This window comes from Oncorhynchus masou, chromosome 31, assembly GCF_036934945.1.
Source record: "Oncorhynchus masou masou isolate Uvic2021 chromosome 31, UVic_Omas_1.1, whole genome shotgun sequence".
Lineage (NCBI taxonomy): Eukaryota > Metazoa > Chordata > Actinopteri > Salmoniformes > Salmonidae > Oncorhynchus > Oncorhynchus masou.
Window position 1 is genome coordinate 33,433,967 of NC_088242.1, and position 13,840 is coordinate 33,447,806.

Below are 13,840 nucleotides of genomic sequence, written 5' to 3' on the forward strand. Positions count from 1 at the left end.
TTGCATCACCCTCCATACGGAGACTCTGGACAGATTTTCGTATCAAGCATAACTTTGCTTTTAGATGAAAGGCGTTAATTAGAGAAGTATCCTATTATGGTCCTTGACACATCAAATGATCATTAAGTATGTTGATGCATTCTGATTCAAGTAGAACTGGATAACGAACAGTACTACTAGCTATGGAGAAGAGGGTTGTAGGATGCTTGTGTGCAAAGCCTCTAGGTCCCAGGGCTGGGACAGACATGGTCATTGTGGCGTCACGTTCTCTCAAGGCTGGGAAATGTTTACTGCTGTGTGTAAATAGCTTGCTTTCAAGATGCCAGAAGTTAGTGAGAAGTCATGTCGATGGTCTCGCTTAGTCAATCTATGAGTGGGATAATGAAGTGGTTGTATACTCTGACTGCAAGCCCTGTAAATCTGAATGACCTCTGTTTTGGAAACATTAAGCCTCTTTATCCAAAAAATAATGGTGCTATCACCGTACTTGAAGTATGATCTGATAATAGAATACAGATGACATTTCATACCTTCCAAGGACAGTGCTGTGATATTGAGCACATTCATTGCTTGGTAATGCATGCATCAAATGTCCTTCAATGATTCTTTAACACAGGAAACTGTGTTCTCTTTTTGTTTGCTAATATCCTCGATGGTTCCTATTGTCAGTGTGAAGGATTCACCATTTTGTATTTGTTCTACGATGTGGCAGAAATTGTACTATGTTTTTCCCACAAATGACAGCGAATTGTGTGGCCTGATCTTTTGAAATGATAGGAAAGACAGACATCTCTCATGGAATTGTAATTTGTGACATTTCCGTACTAACATGATTTGTGAATACCAAGTATGTGGTGAAGTGCGTGCTGCCTGCCAGTGTATATGTGCACAGAACCCCCCCCCCCCAATGATGTTAGTGACGTTGATACAGACAGTCAGTAGATGAACGTTCCCCTCCTGTATAACTGACTGCTCTGCGTCCGTTTGTCGTTAGCAAACACCACCACAGCCCCGGTGGAAGCTGATATTTTCAGCAGTATGAAAAAGAAGAAGTGAGATTTGAGCATTGTGGTGTGCCTCTCATTAACGAACGAGACTATCTCTCTCTCTAGCCTGTTGATAATCAAATTCCCCATGCAACTCCCCTCAACTCAACTGCACTAGTTCAGCTCAAGTCAGTTCCCCTTTCCTTGTTGCCTTTCTTCCCAATGCAGTTTTTTCAACTGATCCATGTTGGCAGCAACCAAGGATTGCTCATCATCTGTGGTTATCTTCTAGCATCAGATACAGTTGAAGTCAGAAGTTTAAATACACCGTAGCCAAATCCATTTAAACTCAGTTTTTTACAATTCCTGACATTAAATCCTAGTAAAAATCCCCTTGTCTTAGGTCAGTTAGGATCACCACTTTATTTTAAGAATGTGAAATGTCAAAATAATAGTAGAGAATGATTTATTTCAGCTTTTATTTCTTTCATCACATTCCCAGTGGGTCAGCAGATTTATACACTCAATTAATATTTGGTAGCAATGCCTTTTAAATTGTTCAACTTGGGTCAAATGTTTCGGGTATCCTTCCACAAGCTTCCCATAATAAATTGGGTGAATTTTGGCCCATTCCTCCTGACAGAGTTGGTGTAACTGAGTTAGGTTTGTAGGCCTCCTTGCTCGCACACACTTTTTCAGTTCTGCCCACAAATTTACTATGGGATTGAGGTCAGGGCTCTGTGATGGCCACTTCAATACCTTGACTTTGTTGTCCTTAAGCCATTTTGCCACAACTTTGGAAGTATGCTTGGGGTAATTGTCCATTTGGAAGACCCATTTCCAACCATGCTTTAACTTCCTGACTGATGTCTTGAGATGTTGCTTCAATATATCCACATACTTTTACTTCCTCATGATGCCATCTATTTTGTGAAGTGCACCAGTCCCTCCTACAGCAAATCACCCCCAAAACATGATGCTGCCACCCCCATGCTTCACAGTTGGGATGGTGTTCTTCGGCTTGCGAGCTCCCCCCTTTTCAACCAAACATAACGATGGTCATTATGGCCAAACAGTTCTATTTTTGTTTCATCAGACCAGAGGACATTTCTCCAAAAAGTACGATCTTTGTCCCCATGTGCAGTTGCAAACCATAGTCTGGATTTTTTATGGCGGTTTTGGAGCAGTGGCTTCTTCCTTGCTGAGCGACCTTTCAGGTTATGTGGATATAGGACTCGTTTTACTGTGGACATAGATACTTTTGTACCTGTTTCCTCCAGCATCTTCACAAGGTTCTTTGCTTTTGTTCTGGGATTGATTTGCACTTTTTGCACTAAAGTACATGCATCTCTAGGAGACAGAACGTGTCTCCTTCCTGAGCGGTATGACGGCTGCGTGGTCCCATGGTGTTTATACTTGATTGCTATTGTTTGTACAGATGAACGTGGTACCTTCAGGCATTTGGAAATTGCTCCCAAGGATGAACCAGACTTGTGGAAGTCTACAATTGTTTTTCTGACGTCTTGGCTGATTTCTTTGGATTTTCCCATGATGTCAAGCAAAGAGGCACTGAGTTTGAAGGTAAGCCTTGAAATACATCCACAGGTCTCCCTCCAATTGACTCAAATTATGTCAATTAGCCTATCAGAATCTTCTAAAGTCATGACATAATTTTCTGGAATTTTCCAAGTTGTTGAAAGGCTCAGTCAACTTAGTGTATGTTAACTTCTGATCCACTGGAATTGTGATACAGTGAATTATAAGTAAAATAATCTGTCTGTAAACAATTGTTAGAAAAATTACTTGTCATGCACAAAGTAGATGTCCTAACCGACTTGCCAAAACTAAAATTTGTTAACAAGAAATTTGTGGTAGTTGAAAAACAAGTTTTAATGACTCCAACCTAAGTGTATGTAAACTTCCGAGTTCAACTGTACAGTCGTGGCCAAAAGTATTGAGAATGACACAAATATTAATTTCCACAAAGTGTGCTGCTTCAGTGTCTTTAGATATTTTTGTCAGATGTTACTATGGAATACTGAAGTATAATTACAAGCATTTCATAAGTGTCAAAGGCTTTTATTGACAATTACATGAAGTTGATGCAAAGAATCAATATTTGCAGTGTTGACCCTTCTTTTTCAAGACCTCTGCAATCTGCCCTGGCATGCTGTCAATTAACTTCTAGGCAACATCCTGACTGACGGCATAATCAATGCTTGGAGTTTGTCTGAATTTGTTGGTTTTTGTTTGTCCACTAGCCTCTTGAGGATTGACCACAGGGGTGGCAGGGTAGCCTAGTGTTGAGAGTGTTAGACTAGTAGCCGGAAGGTTGCAAGTTCAAACCCCGAGCTGACATAGTACAAATTTGTTGTTCTGCCCCTGAACAGGCAGTTAACCCACTGTTCCTAGGCCGTCATTGAGGTTTAAAAAAAATAATTTTAAGTTCTCACTGGGATTAAGATCTGCGGAGTTTCCTCGCCATGGACCCAATATATCAATGTTTTGTTCCCCGAGCCACTTAGTTATCACTTTTGCCTTGTGGCAAGGTGCTCCATCATAATGGAAAAGGCATTGTTAGTCACCAAACTGTTCCTGGATGGTTGGGAGAAGTTCTCTCGGAGGATGTGTTGGTACCATTCTTTATTCATGGCTGTGTTCTTAGGCAAAATTGTGAGTGAGCCCACTCCCTTGGCAGAGAAGCAACCCCACACATGAATGGTCTCAGGATGCTTTACTGTTGGCATGACACAGGACTGATGGTAGCGCTCACCTTGTCTTCTCAGGACAAGCTTTTTTCCGGATGCCCCAAACAATCGGAAAGGGGATTCATCAGAGAAAATGACTTTGCCCCAGGCCTCAGCAGTCCAATCCTTGTACCTTTTGCAGAATATCAGTCTGTCCCTGATGTTTTTCCTGGAGAGAAGTGGCTTCTTTGCTGCCCTTCTTGACACCAGGCCATCCTCCAAAAGTCTTCGCCTCACTGTGCGTGCAGATGCACTCACACCTGCCTGCTGCCATTCCTGAGCAAGCTTTGTATTGTTGGTGCCCTGATCCCGCAGCTGAATCAACTTTAGGAGACGGTCCTGGCGCTTGCTGGACTTTCTGGAGTATATGAAAATTGCCATCATACAAACTGAGGCTATCATCAAAACTTTTGGCCACGACTGTGTCTTTACAATCCATATGGACAGAATGTAAATTAAATATTGTCCGAAGACTGTTTATTGATGTCTGTTGGAGCTCGTAAAAAGTTTCCAGGGTGACGTTTTATAGCTGCAACGCTTCCGAAGTCTCAGCAGAAGTCACAGACAGTGCCTGTCTGAAAGGTGTCTGAGTTTCAGGCGAATGCCCAAATCACCCTCATGTTGCCACCCAACCTTACCTGCCACCCTAGACCCACTTCAATTTGCTTACGGCCCCAATAGATCCACAGATGATGCAATCGCCATCACTCTACACACTGCCCTATCCCATCTGGAGAAGATGAATATCTATGTAAGAATGCTGTTTATTGACTATAGCTCAGCATTCAAAACCATAGTACTCTCCAAGCTCATCATTAAGCTCGAGGCCCTGGGTCTGAATCCCACCCTGTGCAACTGGGTCCTGGACTTCCTGACGGGCCGCCCCCACGTGGTGAAGGTAGGAAACATCACTTCCACTCCGCTGATCCTCAACACTGGGGCAACACAAGGGTGTGTGCTCAGCCCCCTCCTGTACTCCCTGTTCACACATGACTGCATTGCCAAACACGCCTCCAACTCAATCATCCAGTTTGCAGACGACACAACAGTAGTGGGCTTGATTACCAATGATGATGAGACAGCCTACAACAAAGAGGTGAGGGCTCTGGGAGTGTGGAGCCTGGAAAACAACCTCTCACTTAACAAAACAAAGGAAATGATCGTGGACTTCAGGAAACAGCAGAGGATGCACCCCCCATCTACATTGACGGGACCACAGTGGAGAAGGTGGAAAGCTTCAAGTTCCTTGGCGTACACATCACTGACAAACTGAAATGGACCACCCACACAGACAGTGTGGTGAAGAAGGCGCAGCAGAGCCTCTTCAACCTCAGGAGGCAAAAGAGATTTGGCTTGTCACCTAAAACCCTCACAAACTTTTACAGATGCACAATTAAAAGCATCCTGTCGGGCTGTATCACCGCCTGGTACGGCTACTGCACCCACAACCGCAAGGCTCTCCAGAGGGTGGTGCGGTCTGCCCAACGCATTACCGGGGGCAAACTATCCGTCCTCCAGGACACCTACACAACCCGATGTCACTAGAAGGCCAAAAAGACCATCAAGGTCAACAACCACCAGAACCACTGCCTGTTCACCCCGCTATCATCCAGAAGGCGAGGTCAGTACAGGTGCATCAAAGCTGGGACAGAGAGACTGAAAAACAGCTTCTATCTCAAGGCCTTCAGACTGTTAAACACCCATCACTAACACAGAGGCTGCTGCCTATAGGCATAGACTAGAAATCCCTGTCCACTTTAAGGAATGGAATACTATTCACTTTAATAATGTTTACATATCTAGCATTACTCATCTCATATGTATATACCGTATGCTATACTATTCTACAGTATTTTAGTGACTTAATAATGTTTACATATCTAGCATTACTCATCTCATATGTATATACTGTATTCTATACTATTCTACAGTATCTTAGTGACTTAATAATGTTTACATATCTAGTTTTAATCATATCATATGTATATACTGTATGCTATAGTATTCTACAGTATCTTAGTCACTTAATAATGTTTACATATCTAGCATTACTCATCTTATATGTATGTACAGTATATACTGTTTACTATACTATTCTACTGTATCTTAGTCTGTTCTGCTCTGACCGCTCGTTCATATGTATATAGTCTAAATTCATTCCTACTTAGATTTGTGTGTACTGGGCATATGTTGTGTAATTTGTTAGATATTACTTGTTAGATATTGCTGCACTGTCAGAGCTAAAAGCACAAGTATTTCGCTACACCCGCAATAACATCTGCTAATCACGTGTATGTGACCAATAACATTTGATTTGACTGAGGAGGATGAAAGGTAATGACAATGGAAGCCACTGGTACACAGGGACACAACAGAAGTGCCCATGTCATAGCACATTAGCTTTCAATTAACCTAACCCTCCATGAAATCTGGCTGGTAATGTTGTCTCCCTCCTCTATTTCTATGGTTTCCTACCAAGTTCAAAACAGAGCAGGGTGTCTTCAGTATATGCTGCTTTGCAGCCTCAGAATAAAATGTGGCCTGGTTGCCTGCCGATGCAGTCAGGCATGTTTGGTTTGAGAGGTGACTGAGTTTGGTTAGGTAACTCAGCCTAGCCTAACACAGCAGCCAGGCCCGGTTCTAGCCTTTTGGGGGCCCTAGGTGAGATTTGGTTGGGGGGGGGGGGCAGGTCACATGCAAAACATTTTATTGGCCAACCTCTTGACGGCAGAGAGAAAATGTTTACGTTTTCAATTGAATTTCCTGCAATTCTACACATAATGCCATGGGGCGTAGAGAAAATGTTGAAGTTCTACAGCTAATTACCCCCAAATTCGACACATTTTGCCATGACATATGCCATGTTAATATGATATCTGATTGAGAGTGACCAACAAAATCGATCGTGGCCTGCTGGAGGTCAGGGCCCCTGGGCACATGTCCTTCGTTCCCGGTTGGTAATTTGGCCATGATTACTACAAGTTTAGATAGCTGACTAGACTAACTACCAATCAGAAATGTGTTAGCTGACATGACTAATTGAGTGACTGACATAAAAATAAGAAAAACAAGAGAAAAACTGCTGATGCACAAACAAATTTCGAAATTGCACTTTGTGTATGCTGTTCTAATAGTCTATGTTGCTTCTCCCCAGGGCCGGCCCTGAAAGCAGCAGCAGCATAACTAAGTAAACTCCCAGAGAGGCCTGTGGCATAACTGACTCCCACACGCCTAGCTCGATCCAGCATCCACAGGCTCAGAGAGAGAGTGGGAGAGATACAGAGCTAGATGTATGCAGAGAGAAAAAGAGGGGAGAGATAAATAGAGAGAGTGGGGGAGGGGAAGGGAGAACATGCAGAAGAAGCCTAGATCCAGAGAGCCTGCTAAAGCCATCTGCTGCGTGTGGACCTGATTCTCCAAGCATCTGCTGAGGTCCATTCCAGCAACTGTCAATGAAACGTGTAGCCTACTGTATGTACAGTATGGGCTCCCTTTAAGAATGAAGATTCATTTATGGGCAATGTTGTCTTTCTTTTTCTTAATGATGCTCCTCCCGTGGTGTTAGGGGTTAAACCTCTGTGTGTGTGTGTGTGTGTGTGTGTGTGTGTCTGTGTCCATGCACATATGTGACTGGGTGTGTTTTTAGACAGTGTGTCATCGCTCACCCATGTATTTAAAGTAAACCATATTACCTGCACCTTGGTGTTTTTGTCAATACCCCTGCATCCCCTAGCATGGTTGGCCAGGATTAATGGTGTGTGTTATGGCACAGTAGAAGAACTTGGCAGAGGGGCGGGTCAGGTGCCCGCCAGACCACACACAGGTAGGTCACAGTCCCTCTCTGTTCCCCTATCCTGCTGTCGAAAGAACATTGCCGAGTCATCAGAGTTCTCGGCTGCCAGCATGGCGGAAGTCTGGGAGGGAGCCCGGCGTCTGTGCCGCTCTATACACACTGCTAACTGCTCACAGGGGCCTTGGCAACACACACATAGAAACAGACACACACACACACAGCTGTTCTACACATACTGCTCACAGGGGCTCTGGCAACGCACACATAGAAACAGACACACAGGTTGGTGAACAGTCTAGCACTGGGCCTCTGGTACTATACTTCATTAGACAGGAGACAGTCACTATGTACCAGCTCTCCAATGTCTGTTTTCTTCAGTCATCTCACTCTGTAGCATTTACAAAACAACATTTCTATCTCATACTGAGATGAAACACTTTAGATGTGCTGTATGCTGAGCCTGACGATTGAGTATGAGTTCACAAATCAGGTTAAGATCACTTTGTACGCCCGCCTGCGCGTCCTAGTGAGATCAATTCTTGCTGGCAGCTTTGTTGAGAAGCCTGCCATGCTCGGGTATGGATTGTGGAAGGCGTGTGCCCCTGGGCGCTATTGACTGTCCTGACTGGCCCAATCGTTGCACCTCATGAGCAGAGGGGAGCTCGATGCACGAAATTGACAGACGAGCAACGTCAAAGTCAATCCTGATCATTACCCTGCCTCAATGAATCTCATTTACTGCACAATAAGAGCGCAGGCAGGGCAACGCTGTTGTGACTGACTGCTGAAGTTCACCACGTCTGTTTATCGACAATTCTTCATCAGGCACAATGGCCATTTGATTATTGCACATTGATTGCGCAATAATCTCTCCTGATCTGCTTTCTCCGGGTGTTTGTGCAGCAACTTTTTGTAATTACATGTAAAGGAATCCGATAACTAGTTTTGATGTTCTTTCTGTTCTCTGTGACGCCTTGAGACTCCCTGTTAGATGGTGCTATGGTTACAGAAAGCAGCCTACAACACTGACTTGTTAGGATAATGCCACATGTTCTATGCATTCCTCCAACAAACGGCTGGAGCCATATGGTTGCATTCTGTGTTTCTGCCTGTTGTTTATGATCCTCTACAGGTTCTCACCACAGCTACTTACTTGGCAAATCCTTGTTAGATTTTTTTGGGGGAAATGTTATCTTTATTTAACCAGGAGACCAAGAGACTTGTGATTGATCATAAGGACCATGAAGACCATGCAGACCTCGAGTGGCCCAGGAGCTGTGAGCTCAGGAGTCTCTGTCCAGAACAGGAACATCTGCTGTAGGCCCAGTGGGCTGGATTCCTCTGTAGGCCATATATCAGTGTGATGGGACCCCGAGGTCTGGGGAGGCCCCTTAGTGCTGCCCCTGAGAGATAGTCCTGTCTGGCCAAAACTCTACCAGGTCCTGCCCCAGCCCTAGCAGCCCCAGTAACCCGAGGAAGAGGATGAAGAGGGTAATGGGTACGGCTGCAGCCAATGGAGGGCAGGAGGATCCTAGACTTTCCACAGAAGCTTCCCTCTGGGGAGTCCTACAGCAGTCCTTTTAACTTCTCGGCCAGAGACAATTTATCTTGGTTTGTTTCTATGAAGGCATGCTATGAATAGAACACATGAATAGGGAAAAGGGGGAAACTTGTGTGACAGTGTTTTTATCATTCCCCCCCTCCCCCTCCTCCACACTCTATCGTTATTTTTCTACATGCGTATGACCTTGGCAGTGCAGTGGATCAAAAGCTCTGTGAGAGACGGAGCAGATAGGAACAGACAGGAGGCTCGTATTTCAAGCAGAAATGTGTTAGTCGCTGAGTTTTTCAATGAGTCAATTGTTCTCCCTGCCTTTAAGACCTTATCATTTTTTGGAACGTTTTTTTATGTCCCTGGTAATATTATTTCCCTCTACTGGTTTCTGTGTCATTGGCTGAGAATTCCCTGCGAGAACATTGACTTTAACAGGGAAACAGTCACAGCATGGAGAAGGTTTTGTATCATTCTCAACCAATTGAATTGATTTGTGTCAAGATCATCTATCCACTCAAACGAATAAAACATTGTCTCAAAATATTGATAAGTCTATGTGAAATGAGACAATATCAGTTCACCCCTACATTGCGAAATGGCAGATAACATCTAAAATATAAATACTGTATTGCTTTTAGATCACAAAATGATTTAACATCAGTGTCCCCCAAATCTTTAAGACCACTGTAGCCCAGATGGACCCCTCAGACTCCAGTGAAAAAGCCTTGTGGGCTATTCAGCCAGCCTACATATGGTGACTGAGCAGCACAAAACCCTTGGGCCCTTAGCTCTAACCTGGTGAGTGTTTGCGGCAGGGCCTGTATCAGTAGCATGGCGTGCACGGTTCTCTAGCACTCGCACTGTGAGTGCTGCTCTTCTCACTACGACTCCCTGGTTCCCACAATCTGTTAAAGCAGTTGAAGCGTGCTCCTCAGCCCAGCGTCCCCCATGACGGCCCTCCTCGCCCCCTCTTCCCTCCTTTCCCCTACCCTCCCGCCTCACTGCACAGCTGTCTTGCGTTTGGATTAAGCCAAGAATAAAGCAGGAAGTGGAAATTAAACAAGGGGCTGAAAAAACGGGTCCTGTAAGTTATCAAATATGTAGGAACCTGTCTTCTGACAGCTCGTGGAAAATACTATTTTCACGGGGCCAAAACACTGTCAAAAAAAGAAATACAGAAGAGAGAGAGAGAGCAATCAAGCAGTCGTACCGTAGCCTCAGCCAGTGTACATTAATTTCCATTATTTATTTATCTGGGGGAGTGTACCAGGATGATTGTGTAGCCTGGAAAAGCAGCCATGTCATTTGTTTAAAGCCCGGGGAGAGCTATGCATCATAACCAGGTAGATTAAAGAACAATTACAGGCTCGGGAACAGCTGTCAGATATTTCTGGCCCCTGTTCCTCTAGGCATTACCATCATCTCAGCACTCTGAAAATTGGTTAACAGCACAGGTACAGTGTATTCGGAAACTATTCAGACACCTTGACTTTTTCCACATTTTGTTACGTTACAGCCTTGTTCTAAAATGGATTATATCGTTTTTTCCTCATCAATCTACACACAATACCCCATAATGAGAAAACAAAAACATGTTTGTAAATTATTTTGCAAATGTATTAAAAATGTAAAAACAAATATCACATTTACCTAGGTATTCAGACACTTAACTCAGTACATTGTTGAAGCATCTTTGGCAGCGATTACAGCCTCGAGTCTTCTTGGGTATGATGCTACAAGCTTGGCACACCTGTATTTGGGGAGTTTCTCCCATTCTTCTCTGCAGATCCTCTCAAGCTCTGTCAGGTTGGATAGGGAGTATCGCTGCACAGCTATTTTCAGATCTCTCCAGAGATGTTCGATCGGGTTCTAGCTGGGCCACTCAAGGACATTCAGAGACTTGTCCCGAAGCCACTCCTGCGTTGTCTTGATTGTGTGCTTAGGGTTGTTGTCCTGTTGGAAGGTGAACCTTCGCCCCAGTCGAAGTCCCGAGCGCTCTGGAGCAGATATCATCAAGGATCTCTCTGTTCTTTGCTCCGACCATCTTTCCCTCGATCCTGACTAATATCCCAGTCCCTGCTACTGAAAAACATCCCCACCGTATGACGCTGCCACGATGGTGACAGGTTTCCTCCAGACATGACGCTTGGCATTCAGGCCAAAGAGTTGAATCTTGGTTTCATCAGACCTGAGAATCTTGTTTTCCATGGTCAGAGTCCTTTAGGTACATCTGGGCAAACTCCAATCGGGCTCTCATATGCCTATTATTGAGGAGTGGCTTCCGTCTGGCCACTCTAACATAAATGCCTGATTGGTGCAGAGATGGTTGTCCTTCTGGAAGGTTCTCCCATCTCTACAGAGGAACTCTGCTTTGTCAGAGTGACCATCATCGGGTTCTTGGTCACCTTCCCGACCAAGGCCCTTCTACCCCGATTGCTCAGTCTGGCTGGGCGGCCAGCTCTAGGAAGAGTCTTGGTGGTTCCAAACCTCTTCCATTTAAGAATGATGGTGGCCACTGTTTTTTTGGGGATCTTCTATACTGCAGACGATTTTTGGTACCCTTCCCCATATCTGTACCTTGACACAATCCTATCTCGGAGCTCTAAGGACAATTCCTTCAACCTCATGGCTTAGTTTTTGTGTGCCTTTCCAAATAATTTACAATCAGAATTTACCACAGGTGGACTCCAGTCAAGTTGTAGGAACATCTCAAGGATGATCAATAGAATAGGATGCACCTGAGCTCAATTTCAAGTCTCATAGCAAAGGGTCTGAATACTTATGTAAATAAGGTATTTCAGATTTTATAAATATGCAAACATTCTACAAACCTGTTTTCACTATTGTGTGTAGATTGATGAGGAAAAACAATAATTTAATCAATTTTAGAATAAGGCTGCAACGTAACAAAATGTATAAAAAGTCAAGGGGTCTGAATACTTTCCGAATACACTGTATTTGGGCCAAGTTCGGCTCATTGTTCAAACCTGTGTCCCAGGTTGACACAAAATGGACACGTCTACTTCATGTACTGTTTTGTGTTTCATCAGGCCTCACTGCTGTGAGATGGTTTTGTTTTATCACTGGCACATTGGAAACTGACTAGGCATCTGCCCCAAAATGGCTTCCCACTCGCTACTGGAGCTCCTGATCCAAACCAGAAGGATTGTGAGAAAGGAGATGAGAGGAGGGGGGTTGCACTCCATGTGTTGACACTGCAATACTACAACCTCTGCAAATGTGCATATTACAGCACCCTGTGTGATGCTAAATGTTAATACCCCTTAAGCTACTTCCCGCTCCTGCATTTCCCTGCTTTGTGTCCTGTTTATGTAGTTACTACACTACATGGTTAAGCACTTTGACATTAATCCTATAGGGTCAGAGGAAGATTGAAATGATGCCGAGCTGCCAAATGAGTTATTCTGGATTAGAGGCTAGCGCTCTGTACCGCTGACATATGTGGGAGTGAGGAGGACATAATGTTCCAATGGAAGATGGGATGGCAGCCATAAAACAAACTCTCTCCCAATATATCATTGGAAATAATGTGCATTTTATCAGTACAAGTGGGGATTACACATCTAAGAGCCAGTGTGTTGTCATCCTCAATTTAAAAGAGAGACCAGTGATAACTCTCTCCTCATAAGAGAAATATCAAACATTCGATGTACAGTAAAGGAGGTAGGTTTTTCCTAACATTAAATTATGCCAGTGAGAATTACGAGACACATGACAGTGATTTCTACTGTAGATCCTTCATTGTAGACAGGTATGTTGTAGCTACCGTGAACACATAGGCCAAACGTGATTAATCAGACAAACAGATTAGCCAATAGAGGTCTTCACTTATTAGATGAGATGATATCATCAAGAGGCATGGAATAAGATGGCCTCTGTCTCCCCGTGGCTTCCTATCCTCTGCTCTATCATACAGAGCTCTGTCTATTGTTCTTATCCTATTCAATTCAGTCAGTCATTTTGGCACAGTATCAGTTGAAAGGAATTGCTCCCTATTTGTTTCCTTAGTTGCTGTAAGAAAATCAAGTATTTTCTTCTGTCAGGCAGGTCAGTTGCAGATCGGCGTGGGCCAGCAACATTGCTCCTCTAGCTCATTGTGTATGCCTGTGTTACTCAGTGTCCAGAGGAGACACACATGGAGTCCATTTGGCAATTCACTGTTGCTACTGACCCTCTTCGCGGGGGATGATGCAAGTATAAATATGGGCAGAAGGGGCGAGTGTGTGTTGCTGTGTTTTGAACATGACGGCTAATCAAAAGCATGCAGTTTCAATAGCATTGTGGACATACGCAAGATAAACCTGGATGGTTGTGCTCTGGTTTTTCAGATAGGAGCTGAGGTCACTTGAGCCTGGATGTTTCACTCTTCTTCACCAAGATGTCAGTCCAGACCAGACAACCCCTCTCTTAGCGGGTAATATACCTTGTATCTACTGAAATACTACCTGTGACTTTTGAGCTTTGTGGGTCACCATTGGTGTTTGGGTATGAAAGGCTGGATGTTAGAGAGAGCTCGATAAATCATAAGCCTGGGGCTGAGTGTCTCAGACAATCAGCTAGTTCTTAGGTCTGCAAGATGGCACCAACAGAGGTGGTCGCCATGCTTCGAGTCCTTAGGAAACTATGCAGTATTTAGTTTTTTTATGTATTTTTTCTTACATTGTTGCCCCAGGAAATCTTAATTCTTATTTACAAACAGCCGGGAAGAACTATTGGATATAAGAGCGACGTCAACTTA

General features: G+C 44.0%; 1 protein-coding gene across 6 annotated transcripts in view; it reads right to left on the reverse strand.

Moving 5' to 3' along the window:
* The window catches only part of LOC135523835 (outer mitochondrial transmembrane helix translocase), a 133,432-nt gene that overhangs the window by 28,652 nt on the left and 90,940 nt on the right, over nt 1-13,840 (reverse strand). The gene's annotated exons all lie outside the window — the stretch shown is intronic.